General features: G+C 40.1%; 1 protein-coding gene across 6 annotated transcripts in view; it reads left to right on the plus strand.

The window, feature by feature from the left end:
• KLHL7 (kelch like family member 7) overlaps window positions 1-14,264 on the plus strand; it is a 56,890-nt gene that overhangs the window by 33,213 nt on the left and 9,413 nt on the right. The window lies entirely within an intron of this gene.

Here is a 14,264-nt window from a genome sequence, read left to right on the forward strand (position 1 = left end):
TCTCTGAGAAGTGGGTCTTGGAGGCTTTCCATATAATATGATAGTGGTGATACACATAGGATAGTGTTGTCAAGAGTGCAAAAGACAGCGTGGGCCAGTCCAGATCCAGAATAAATATCAATTCCAATGAGGACGAATCTTTGTCCCTTCAATAATGGGATGGTTCCAGTGTAGTTAGCATGGCATTAGGTAACTAACTGGTTCCCTCAAGATATGATAACAAATCAGCTTCTTAGAATCGGTCAGTATTGCCCACAAAGTGGGTGCTAGCCAGTAGTGGATAGCTACGTAGGCCTCGGGTAAGGAAGGGCCATTAGCTGTTTTTTTTGTTGTTTTTTTTCTAACTTTTTATTTTATATTGGAGTATAGCCGATTAGCAATGTTGTGACATTTTCAGGTGAACAGCAAAGGGACTCAGCCATACATATACATGTATCCATTCTCATAAAGGTTCACTGACTTCTGCAGCCACTGACTTCTGTAGATAATGCATGCATCTATCACTGCATTGTAGTCACTCATAAGCCCACTGAGCAAGCATCACACTGGGGAGGAAAGATGCAGACACAGTCCTAACCACGTGATTACTGAGACTTTGCTGCAGCTGTGGGCACTCCAGTAAGAATTCATGTGGGCCTCAAATTTGTTTCCTTTTGGGAGAACGGGGTGGGGCGGGCTTCTACATTATCCTTTCTCATGAGAATCTCCTTGTCAGCATTTTTTTCATTTTTGCTTATTTCAGGTATAACCATCTGGGTAAACCATTAGTCACTGTCTGACAGTTGATAAAAAACTGACCTCAGGCTTCCTCTACTGAATGACATAATGAACAATTAAAGGAACTGCTTGAAAATCTGCCATATCGGGATATGTCTTTTCTGTATTATGCCTCAGTACCTTTCCTGAAGGGACTGTAATGCTTAAGCTAGTACTTTTGGCTAGTACTGTCACAGATGAACCAAGCTCAGGTCTCTCAAATTTGTCAGCTGATGTGGAAAGACCATCTCCAAGAAGACATAACCCTGGGTGAGGGAGGAGCCTACTGAGGAAGGGTTGTGGTTATCCCATTTGGATGTTCTGTGCCTTTGAGACCTCCAAAAGCCCAGTTCTGTGTCTAAATACTAGATCATGGATCGAAACCATGCTATTGGTGATATGGTAGGTCAGGTAACACTATTCAAAATGGGTTAACGATATGCTCACCTGGTTTCCCTTGGTGTCAGACATTTGCTGTCTGTCAGACCCTAGTGGCCAGCCAGGAGCTATTTCCTGAAAAAATGGTACCTGCCTAAAGTAGGTTGGCCCTGCTCTAGAATCCCAGGGGTGTGTTCTGTGGTCATATTAGGACATGCCTCAAGTTATAAGCAGCAACTCAATGCCCTAGGGTCACAGGCTAGCCTGAGCAGCTGAGCTGTACTTTTGTCACCTGTCCCACTTAGAAAGCTGCTCCAGGTTTTGCTCACAACTGGCAGCTTTTTGGTTTGCCCAGTTAAAGTGTAAATGTAGGACACCCAAACACAGGATACGTGTCATCTGTAAAGTGTTAGAAGATGCTTGGGGCAACAAGCTGTCCTTTATTTCCAAGGGGTTATACCAACATGATGTAGATCAGGGCTTGGCTAACTTTTTCTAAAAGAGATAATAAACACTTGAATTTTATAGTCTACATATACTTTGCTATAACTGCTCAACCTGATGCTGTAGCCGGAAAGCAGCCATAAATAATACATTAAAAAATGGGTATGGCTGCATTCCAATCAAACTTTATTTACAGAAACAATCAGTTGGTTGGATTTAGCCTGCAGTTTGCCAACCCCTGCTGCAGACCTGTGGACATCTAGGAGCTCTGTTGTGAGCAACACCATACTTTAGGATAACTTTTGTTTTGAGAAACACTTGTCTTCCCAAGACATGTGGGATCCCTTCTATTTTCTGTTCATTTCTGTTTCCAGAACTGATCAGTGTTATAGGCATCCACATAGGAGACCTTTGGCAAGGTGAGATAGACCAGGGCTCCTGCAGCTGAGATTATAGCATAGAGTTAGAGTCTAGAGATCTTGAAGTCAGACTATGAAATAACTTTATCTTTTCTGTCAGTTGAAAAGAAATTCCATCTAATGATCTTGGGTAGATAGTAACAGAAATACACACTAGCCAGAGTGTAAGCTATAAACCAAGTTTTAGTGGTTGCTTCAGTCTGGTCCAGTGAGGAGACCGGAACCTGGCCCTGATGCAACAATCAAGAGTCACCAGTCAGTTCAGCTGCTCAGTCGTGTCTGACTCTTTGCAACCCCATGGACTGCAGCACGCCAGGCTTCCCTGTCCACCAACTCCTGGAGCTAGCTCAAACTCAGGTTCATTGAGTCGGTAATGCCATCTAACCACCTCATCCTCCGTCGTCCCCTTCTCCTCCCACCTTCAATCTTTCCCAGCATCAGGGTCTTTTCCAATGAGTCAGTTCTTTGCATCAGGTGACCAAAGTATTGGAGTTTCAGCTTCAGCATCAGTCCTTGCCATGAATACTCAGGACTGATTTCCTTTAGGATGGACTGGTTGGATCTCCTTGCAGTCCAAGGGACTCTCAAGCATCTTCTCCAACACCACAGTTCGAAAGCATCAATCCTTTGGTGCTCAGCTTTCTTTATAATCCAACTCTCACATCCATACATGACTACTGGAAAAACCATAGCTTTGACTAGATGAATCTTTGTCAGCAAAATAATGTCTCTACTTTTCAATATGCTGTCTAGGTTGGTTATAGCTTTTCTTCCAAGGAGCAAGCATCTTTTAATTTCATGGCTGCAGTCACCATCTGCAGTGATTTTGCCACCCCCCAAAATAGTCTGTCACTGTTTCCATTGTTTCCCCATCTATTTGCCATGAAGTGATGGGACCGGATGCCATGATCTTGGTTTTTTGAATGTTGAGTTTTAAACCAGCTTTTTCACTCTCCTGTTTTACTTTCATCAAGAGGCTCTTTAGTTCTTCTTCACTTTCTGCCATAACGGTGGTGACTCATATAACCCGCAGAAGATATGTGTTGCCAGATACCGAAAAAGACCTCCAGAGAAGGAGTGGCAGGTTAGATTGGTTAAATATCATCATATTTGGACTGTCCCTGTGACTGGCTTTTGGGTCATATATCTATCTACAGTCAGAATATAGACTGATTTTTTTTTTTAACTGAAGACATTTAGTTTCCTTCCTTAGTAGAAGACTGAGTGAATGGCAGGTACCATAAAGCTTGATGGCCTGTGCAACACAGTGCAATAAGCACAATGTCAGTGTGCTTAACAGGTTGATACACCTACACATCTATTTCATACTAAGTAATGTTAAGACTGTTGACATTTCAGTGGCTATTTAATTTCATTGTTTTTTAATTTTTCAGGATCCTTCTGAGTCAGGAGCAGGAAACTTATCAGTTCTTTTTTCCCCCAAGAAAAATCTAAAGTCACAGGAGCTTAAATTATAATTCTATGAACCACAGCTTTCAGGTGTTGATGATAGTTACAGCCTCCTAACTTTGGTGTTGATTTTGACAGTTAAAAACCCAATTAACGTATGTTTTGGTAAATACTTTATCTTTTAGTAGATGTCTGTTTTGATGTACAGAGGTACAAGGAGAATACTGATTTCACTTGGGAGACAGCATTGTTTTTAGAGTAAGGCAAATATGGAATGACTACTAGCACTTGTTTCTGGCCTGTAGTTGTAACAATTTACTTGATTCTTTTTTTTTTTTTTTATTGAACAGTTGAAAAAAGATGAGTGTGCTGCACAAGCCTGGAAATGAGACTGTAACTTCAGAAATCTCATTTGATGTCTTGCTTTGCTCTTATAAATGGCACATACTTGGTGCTCTTCTGTATACTCAATCACAAGTTCTTAGATTTATAGTGGAAATATTTAAATAATTGAGGATATAACTACCAATAAAAAATTCTTATTCCATCAATTATTACTCATTTCCTAATGTTAACACTATTAGCACCCCATTATAATATTTATTAAATATTTCTGTTGGAAGTTCCACCCTCTCCTTTCTTTTTGCTAAAACTACATCTTAAAAATTTTCACCATTTACTCTTATTTAATATTTTGATATAAGTTGATTATTATTTCTAATATTAAAAGTCGGGAGGCTGATTTCTCTAAGTTATTATTTACCTTGAATCTCCAAAGTGAACATTATTTCATTTTCCATTTCAAGGAGACTGCTTAATAATAAATACTGTATAGGAATTGTTTTAAAATTCTTGAATTTAATATTTTCAGAGATGTTAAAATGGTTTTAACTATCCTTAATGGAACCCATTGATATGTGTCCTATACCTGTCCCAAATGATTATTTTCACTGAATTGATCTCCTTCAAAGAGACAATTTAAGCAGTACTACTTAATTATCTAGAATTAAGCAGTATCCCTATAAAGTGTTGTCTTTAGATATTCCTTGGATATCACTCATGAGAAGCAGCAAATATATTAATTGCTGATTGAAAGATGATAAGAAAAAATATTAATATTTTTTCTAGTAGATAAGTAGATAAAGTAGTAGAAATCTTGGGTTGCTATATATTGAATTGAAATGATACTGTTCTTGTCGTCCTTTGAGAATTCTGCTGAGTCTCCTCTTCCCCTTCCCCACTGTCCCTGTTGATATTTATCAAGTGTTTAATGATTACTGAAGAGTTATTTGTCTGAATCCAGTGCTCTGTTCTCAGAATTTGTGTTCTCAATTGTAGCATGGGAATGTTTTATAATACTGATGCCAAAATAAAAGTTGACTTAATTGACCAGATTATTTGGACTATTCCTGTCAGTGAAATGATAAGCTTTGAGGGCTTAAAACTTTGTAGGGGTCTTGGCTCACCACTTTCACATGGTGGAGACATAGGAGACTCTGCCTCAGAGAAAAAGGGATTCTGCATAATACCCTGCTAAAACCAGACAAGGAGTAAGAACAACACGGTGAGGACCAGTCCTGGTTGCAGAGGCAGAAAACCAATGGTGCCATGTTTTACAGAACCATCAGATTCAAAAGGTTTATGCTGTGTATCTTTTTCTTTTGGCTTCACGGCACAGCTTGTGGGACTTTTAGTTCCCCTACCAGGACCCTCGGCAATGAGAGAATGGAGTCCTAACACTGGACCACCAGAGAATTGCCTCTAAGTACCTTTTCCTGCTCACAACTCTGAAGTAGACTCATCACTGAGCTTAGTGTCTGGCCCAACGTGTACGGAGACGGTCCTATACTATCATCAAGGTGGAACTTGGCGATTATATGTTGCATATGATTTTAAAAGACTTGTGCGTAAAAGAAGTATAAACCTTATACTACTACTACTACTAAGTGGCTTCAGTCGTGTCCGACTCTGTGCAACCCCATAGACGGCAGCCCACCAGGCTTCCCCATCCTGGGATTCTCCAGGCAAGAACACTGGAGTGGGTTGCCATTTCCTTCTCCAATGCATGAAAGTGAAAAGGGAAAGGAAGTCGCTCAGTCGGAAAATGTTATTACATTAAAAAATTAGAGAGGTTTTGTAAGAGTGCGTCAGTGGTGTTTGTCACCAGCAGAGTGTTGTACAAGTAGTGTACTGAGGTCCAAGAGGGAGTGCTGCTGAAATGATCAGGAGCATCTGTCAGAACAGAATCTCCACAAAGGACAGCAGTAATCCCAGGTGGGTTGGACCCATAGCTGTATCCCGCAGGGACTGACATTGCTGGAAGACAAGTATGGGTCAACATGGGTGTCCTTTAAACGTTCTTAGTTGTCAGTATAATAGGTAACTGGTAAAACCAGTGTTCTTTGCCGCTTATGCATATTAGGTATTTCTCACCCCTGCTTGTTTGCAGGCAGTTTGGTGGTCCTCAAGTTCAGATAGAAGAGATTGGAACACATTCTGAGGTGAATTCTCAGTAGAGTGCCTTCCTAGAATGTTTTCCAAAATAGGAATATTGATAGCCTCTTTTTTTTTTCCTTATAAGCATCTCCATAACACACTTTTGTAGTTTTGTTCTAAAGTCAGCCTCACAGCCCTTGTACCACACATAGATGTGGTACCTGAAGTTCCCTGCTTCAGGGATCAGTTCCTTTTGTGTTTAATCACTGTGTCTGCAAGAAACCTTCGTGAAAATACGACTCACCATGGGAGGGATGACTTCAGAGTCACTCTCATAAGCCACAGTCAGCCATAATTATTACCAGTTAACAGAGGAGTCCCCTTAAAAGACTGAGAGAAGACAGAAACAAAGTTGTAGGCATTTGATTGAGGGCCCTAGGTGGGAAAGGATAAGGAGACTGGGAAAGATAAGTCTATGTGGTGTTTTGAAGGATTCTAGTCATCCTGGAATTAGCTAGAGGGTAGTGGGTACATAAATGCAATGCTAGGGGGGCAAGAGTCAGGCTGAAGAAAACCAGCCAGGAGTGAAAGAAATTATCACTATTTTTACTATATCATGTCACTTGGAAATTACTATTGGCTACCTTTGGTAATTGTTCATATGATGATCCCAAGGCACAGTAAGAACTATTATTCTAAAATAGTGCTCAGATAGGTTTCTTGTGATGATTTTCAAAGAAAATCCGTAATCAGTATAAGAGATAATTAACTTCAGTTGTTATAAATGACAACAGATTGTATGACAGCGTATTGTACAGTCAGCTGGTTGAAAAGTGCAGTTTAACCAGAATTTGAAATTTTGGGGTTGGGCAGCAGCGGGGATTGTGAAGGATATATATCAGTCCTGTCCCTCAAACTCAAAGTGTATAAGGTGTACACAACCTTGAAGCAGTTATAGAAGACGGAGGCTGAGGTCACTGAAGCAGCCACTGAGTGTAACTACTTAAAAGTCGTGATACTGATAGCTTACCTTGAACCGTGTCAGATTTGTGATCTCTGAAGAAGAGAATTTTAGCTTCTGGACCAGAGACGAGGCTTGATCACTCAGAGCTTTTGTGTAGCAGAGTTTTATTACAGTGAAAAAGGGATGCAGAAAACTTCTGATATAGACATCAGAAGGAGGCAGAGTGTCCCACTCAGTCTTATCAAGACCTTATATACTTCTTCAACTGGTTGCTACAATAGTCTTACCAGGCCCACTCCCACAACATAAATCTTAAAATAACATGATTAGTCTGAAGGCTCCTGGTAAGAAGGAGAAACTGTCCTCGACAAGATACATTGTTGTTATATAATCATTCAGTTCAGTTCAGCTCAGTGTCCCACTCTTTGCAACCCCATGGACTGCAGCACGCCAGGCCTCCCTGTCCATCATCAACTCCCAGAGCTTACTCAAACTTATGTCCACTGAGTCGGTGATGCCATCCAACCATCTCATCCTCTGTCGTCCCCTTCCCCTCCTGCCTTCAATCTTTCCCAGCATCAGGGTCTTTTCCAATGAGTCAGTTCTTGCCATCAGGTGGCCAAAGTATTGGAGTTTCAGCTTCAACATCAGTCCTTCCAATGAATATTCAGGACTGATTTCCTTTAGGATGGACTGGCTGGATCACCTTGCAGTCCAAGGGACTCTCAAGAGTCTTCTCCAACACCACAGTTCAAAAGCATCAAATCTTGGGCGCTCAGCTTTCTTCACAGTCCTACTCTCACATCCATACATGACCACAGGAAAAACCATAGCCTTGACTAGATGGACGTTTGTTGGCAAAGTAATGTCTCTGCTTTTTAATATGCTGTCTAGGTTGGTCATAGCTTTCTTTCCAGGGAACAAGCATCTTAATTTCATGGCTGCAGTCACCATCTGCAGTGATTTTGCCACCCCCCAAAATAAAGTCTGTCACTGTTTCCATTGTTTCCCCATCTATTTGCCATGAAGTAATGGGACCAGATGCCATGATCTTAGTTTTCTGAATGTTGAGTTTTAAGCCAACTTTTCACTCTCCTTTTTCACTTACATCAAGAGGCTCTTTAGCTCTTCTTTGCTTTCTGCCATAAGGGTGGTGTCATCTGCATATCTGAGGTTATTGATATCTCTTCCAGCAATCTTGATTCCAGCTTGTGATTCATCCAGCCCAGTGTTTCTCATCATGTACTCTGCATATAAGTTAAATAAACAAGGTGACAATATACAGCCTTGACGTACTCCTTTTCCTATTTGGAACCAGTCTGTTCCATGTCCAGTTCTAACTGTTGCTTCCTGACCTGCATACAGATTTCTCAAGAGGCAGGTCAGGTGGTCTGGTATTCCCATCTCTTTCAGAATTTTCCACAGTTTGTTGTCATCCACACAGTCAAAGGCTTTGGCATAGTCAACAAAGCAGAAGTAGATGTTTTTCTGGAACTCTCTTGCTTTTTCGATGATCCAACGGATGTTGGCAATTGACCTCTGGTTCCTCTGCCTTTTCTAAATTCAGCTTGAACATCTGAAATTCACGTACTGTTGAAGCCTGGCTTGGAGGATCTTGAGCATTACTTTGCTAGCCTGTGAGATGAGTGCAATGGTGTGGGAGTTAGAGCATTCTTTGGCCTTGCCTTTCTTTGGGATTGGAATGAAAACTGACCTTTTCCAGTCCTGTGGCCACTGCTGAGTTTTCCAAATTTGCTGGCATATTGAGTGCAGCACTTTCACGGCATCAATTTTTAGGATTTGAAATAGCTCAACTGGAATTCCATCACCTCCACTAGCTTTGTTCATAGTGATGCTTCCTAAGGCCCACTTGACTTTGCTTTCCAGGATGTCTGGCTCTAGGTGAGTGATCACAGCATCGTGATTATTTGAGTCATGAAGATCTTTTTAATATAGTTCTTCTGTGTATTCTTGCCACCTCTTCTTAATATCTTCTGCTTCTGTTCAGTTCAGTTCAGTCGCTCAGTCGTGTCTGACTGTTTGCAACCCCATGAATCGCAGCACGCCAGGCCTCCCTGTCCATCACCAACTCCCAGAGTTCACTCAGACTCACGTCCATCGAGTCGGTGATGCCATCCAACCATCTCACCCTCTGTCGTCCCCTTCTCCTCCTGCCCCCAATCCCTCCCAGCATCAGAGTCTTTTCCAATGAGTCAACTCTTCGCATGAGGTGGCCAAAGTACTGGAGTTTCAGCTTTAGCATCATTCCTTCCAAAGAAATCCCAGGGCTGATCTCCTTCAGAATGGACTGGTTGGATCACCTTGCAGTCCAAGGCACTCTCAAGAGTCTTCTCCAACACCACAGTTCAAAAGCATCACTTCTTCGGCGCTCAGCTTTCTTCACATTCCAACTCTCACATCCATACATGACCACATACAATTTATGTCCTTTATTGTGCCCATCTTTGCATGAAATATTCCCTTGGTATCTCTAATTTTCTTGAAGAGATCTCTAGTCTTTCCCATTCTATTGTTTTCCTTATTTCTTTGCATTGATCACTGAGGAAGGCTTTCTTATCTCTCCTTTCTATTCTTGATATAATTTGGCCTTGGAGTACAAAATGAAGCAGGACAAAGGCTAATAGAGTTTGCAGGCACCCTCTTCCAACAACATAAGAGAAGACTCTACACATGGACATCACCAGATGGTCAATACCCAAAGCAGATTGATTATATTCTTTGCAGCCAAAGATAGAGAAGCTCTATACAGTCGGCAAAAACAAAACTGGGAGCTGACTGTGGCTAACATCATGAAGTCCTTATTGCCAAATTCAGACTTAAATTGAAGAAAGTAGGGAAAACCACTAGACCATTCAGGTATGACCTAAATCAAATCCCTTATGATTATACAGTGGAAGTGAGAAACAGATTCAAGGGATTAGATGTGATAGACGGAGTGTCCGAAGAACTATGGATGGACACTGTACAGGAGGCAGGGATCAAGACCATCCCCAAGAAAAAGAAATGCAAAAAGGCAAAATGTTTGTCTGAGGAGGCCTTATAAATAGCTGTGAAAGGCAAAGGAGAAAAGGATTAGACCCATTTGGATGCAGAGTTCCAAAGAATATAATCATTACAGAGCTTAAGGAAAAACATACCATTGAGCAAGGTGAGTTGTTTTGTTGTGTAATCATTAGTTCTGGGCTTGAATAAAGTTGGTCTTAGGTAAAATAGATTGTTGCCATAACAACTCAGATCTGAAGAAAAAAACCATCTTATGTGATAACGTGAAGGAATGTAGAAAAAGGAAAACATTTGTATAAGGAGGGCCCCAGACTCCTTATCAACCCAGCTCAGAATTAACTCTCTCAGTACAAAACAGGTAATGGCAGCAGTGGCGGTCTGAAAAGAAGGCCCCTCTGGGATGGATTTGTCCAGCAAGCGTCATGGAGCTTTGAGGGGAACTTACTGATAGAGTTTAGATAGATAGAAACAGAAAGAAAAGAATAGATTTAATCCTAAGTATGAATATATCTTAATTGTTAAATTTTTTCATAAAAAGCAAAAGCATACAAAATATTAACTGAATGGATTCTAACTTTTTCCTTTAAAAAAGGAATTTAGATATAGGTGTACTTTTCATGAAACTATGTCTAGGAATGCTGTGGCATCTGGCATAAACCTCCTTTCTCCCCTAGTTTTGCTTGATTTTCTCTCAAAATGATACAAAATAAAGTTCTCAAATCTTTATTTTTAAAAAGTTTTTTTCATACTGCATTTTGCATATCTTATTAAAATTTACATGTGTAGTGTTTCTATTATTTGAGGATTCATGTGTTTTCAGAATGCAGATTATATAAAATCAGACTTTTCTCTTAAGGAAAATATCAGGCTGATATTTTTGCCTTAAGGCATTTGAAGAAAAATACTACATCCTATCAACTCAGGAAGCTTTTCACTTCCTGTAGCAGTGTCCTACAGCTGAAAAATCACAACATGTAATGAAGTGCTCTGTTGTCAACTCCAGACTTCAGTGTGGTAGGAATTCAGAAAAAGGTAATCAGAGAAGCTTGCAAAAAAAAAGTCTTGATCCTGAAAAAAGTCTAGAATGTGATGTATCACAGCAGAGGCAAGAAAGGTTGACTGGGACCAGGAAAGATAGGACTTTATACTTGGGTGTATCTCTATAGTATGTGGGGATGCATGCATAGGCGATTTTTCAAAACTTAAATCCTTCTACCTGTGTTTTTTCCAGTTTTCTCATTTTCATATCTTCTCAGCAGCTAAGCATAGAACCTTGCCTAGTTCAGTTCAGTCACTCAGTTGTGTCCAACTCTTTACAACCCCATGGACTGCAGCACGCCAGGCTTCCCTGTCCATCACCAATTCCCGGAGCTTACTCAAACTCATGTCCATTGAGTCAATGATGCCATCCAACCATCTCATCCTCCGTCATCCCCTTCTCCTCCTGCCTTCAATCTTTCCCAGCATCAGGGTCTTTTCCAATGAGTCAGTTCTTGCCATCAGGTGGCCAAAGTTTTGTAGTTTCAGCTTCAGCATCAGTCCTTCCCATGAATATTCAGGACTGATCTCCTTTAGAATGGACTGGTTGGATTTCCTTGCAGTCCAAGGGACTCTCAAGCATCTTCTCCAACACCACAGTTCAAAGGCATCAAATCTTTGGCGCTCAGCTTTCTTTATAATCCAACTCTCACATCCATACATGACTGCTGGAAAACCATAGCTTTGACTAGATACATCTTTGTCATCAAATTAATGTCTCTGCTTTTGAATATGCTATCTAAGTTGGTCATAACTTTCCTTCCAAGGAGCAAGCGTCTTTTAATTTCATGGCTGCAGTCACCATCTGCAGTGATTTTGCTGCCCCCAAAAATAAAGTCTGTCACTGTTTCCATTATTTCCCCATCTGTTTGCCATTAAGTGATGGGACCAGATGCCATGATTTTAGTGTTTTGAATGTTGAGTTTAAGCCAACTTTGCCTAGAATGGATAATAAAACTTAACTGAATTAAGTTATATTTTTAGGGTAACAATTTCCTGCTCACACATATACAGTGTGACTCGAGTGCTAGTCATCCATCTGTTGCTAACAGGAAAGCTCCATGTGCTTTTACCTTGCCCATAGGCCATGTGTGCAGACAGCCGTAAGGAATTCTTCCTCCACCTACAGGATTGGGAGTGGTTCCGTCAGTGCAGTAAGACCTGGCACTCATGTCCACTAAGCTGACAGGCCTGACTTCCCATCTGTTGTTTTCCCCTCTCTGCTTGCTTCTTCAACTATGCACATCTCCTAGACAGTATATAACTTATATAGTATAAGTTATTAAAGGGCAGATGTTAAATCACATTCTCTACTTTGGATGAAGCGTAGATTGAAGGAATTGGGCATATTTCCAAGGGAGGTTGGCCCATATACACACAGGAAAAAATACCATAAACTCCCCTGCATACAATCTAAGCCAGATGATACAGGTGCATTTAACACCTGACAGATACATATAGTGAGCCCAAGTATAAAACATTACTGTTTATGTGAAATGAAGTCTTATTTTTCATTGTAGGTAGAAATTCTTGCAAAGAAAGATCATTTCACTTATCTGCCTAGAAGATGAACTATTAGGCAGAATATTATATATGGCTAATATTTATCAAGCATAGTGTTTAACATGTATAGTGGAAGAGTCAGAAAAGATTTAAGAACTTTGAGGACTTCTAGAGAAATCAGAGCCCAAATTGCAAGTAGATAGAAGCATGTGCCTATTCCTGTGTCTCACACACACCCTACATACACACTAGCTAATCAGTTCCCTTGGACTTAAGAGTTCTGAGAGAGCAATTTATTTTAATTCTTGAGTATGAAGCATAACCTAGCCCTGTATGACTTAATGATCATCCATTCCCTACTCAGGTCCTTGAGTAGTACTGGAAGGTTAGAATTATTGTTACCAAGCTCTTTCAAATTACTTCACTCTTCTGAACCCCATGTCATAGTATCTACGTAAGTTCATTGAGCTAAAAGAAGTAGCATTTTTGTTTTCTTAGTTCCAGCATCTGCATGGGTAGCTCTTTTTATTTTGAAGAGTACCAGATGTTAGACACCATTTCAAAGAATGTCTGACCAACTTTCTCATCCTGTAATTAAGGAAGAGCTTGGAAACATGTTCTTAAAGATATCTTTGGAATCGTTTGCATATTATTTTCTAATATCAAATAAATTGGGTATAAGACTGGCAAGACCTGAGGTTCATTAAATATAACATCATTAATAAAATTGTATTTCTCTGCTATTCAACCTGGTCAGGTAGGAATTATGAGTAATTTGCATAATATGTAAGAGATTAACTTTGTTTGCTTTTGAGATATTGCTCCCTGTAGAATATTCTATTGCTTTTTTTTCATTCTGTACTATATAGTTTCCCTAAGGAAACAAATTTCTAAAATATTCTTCCTCAGTTTTTCAAATCCATTGAATAAAACTGACATTTCAGGACAACATTTACCCTACAGTTTTGTGTGCCTACCAATAAACATACCACTGAGTAGCCCATGGGGACTCAGTAGACCCTACTTTGAGAATAAAAAAGGGATTAAGGCTCTGTTTCTCTGGTCACCTAAGAAGCAGAATGAGAGTCAAGATACTCTACATCAGGTGCTCTTTTTCCTGAAGAGATCATTTCTTATGTCCTATGATGCTTTGATGAGCTAGCATGATAGATATCACTCAGATTTTCCCAAAAGGAACTCAGCATTAATCAATCACACACAGTGCTTTGCTTGATAAGATTGGGAATTGTCTGGATTTCAGTCTGACCCTAATTATTTTCAGCCATTTTCAGAATGCAGCCAGAACACTGTAGCTTCCTTGCTTTAAAAGGGGGAGGATCCAACAAGCTGTAACTTTGGAAGCATTCCCCCACATATTTTCATAGAAGACAGGCACGGGCTGCAAACAAAAAGTAGTGGTGCTGTGAGCAGCCTTTTTTGTGAAGTGCTAATAGGCGCTCATTTCTTCTCATTGAGAAGGAAAAGTTTGAGCTTCCAGATTACTCAGATTACCCAAGTATATCACAAATATCACAGCTTTAAGAGTCTGGCTGACTATACTGACTCAACTGAATATTTACAAAAAATATCTCTCAGAAGTCTACAAAATGCCTTCTGTCTTTAGACACCAGTAAGCTAATGGCAGTTAAGCTTCAAATTATCCACTAACTCTTTACATCACTATACGTCTGGCAAAGAAGGGATGCACATACTTCTTTTTTTTTAAAGTCTTTAACAAAACTACTTATTTTAGAATTTTCTTTTGTTATTATCCTCAGTAACAGAAAGAATAGAAGACTGGGTGGTAGCGATGAATGCAAATGTATTATAGTTTATTTTAGAGCCAGAAAAGACCCAAAGCCATCTCTGTCTTCCTCTTGCCTTCTGCCACA

Source organism: Bubalus kerabau, chromosome 8 (assembly GCF_029407905.1).
Source record: "Bubalus kerabau isolate K-KA32 ecotype Philippines breed swamp buffalo chromosome 8, PCC_UOA_SB_1v2, whole genome shotgun sequence".
Taxonomy (NCBI): domain Eukaryota; kingdom Metazoa; phylum Chordata; class Mammalia; order Artiodactyla; family Bovidae; genus Bubalus; species Bubalus kerabau.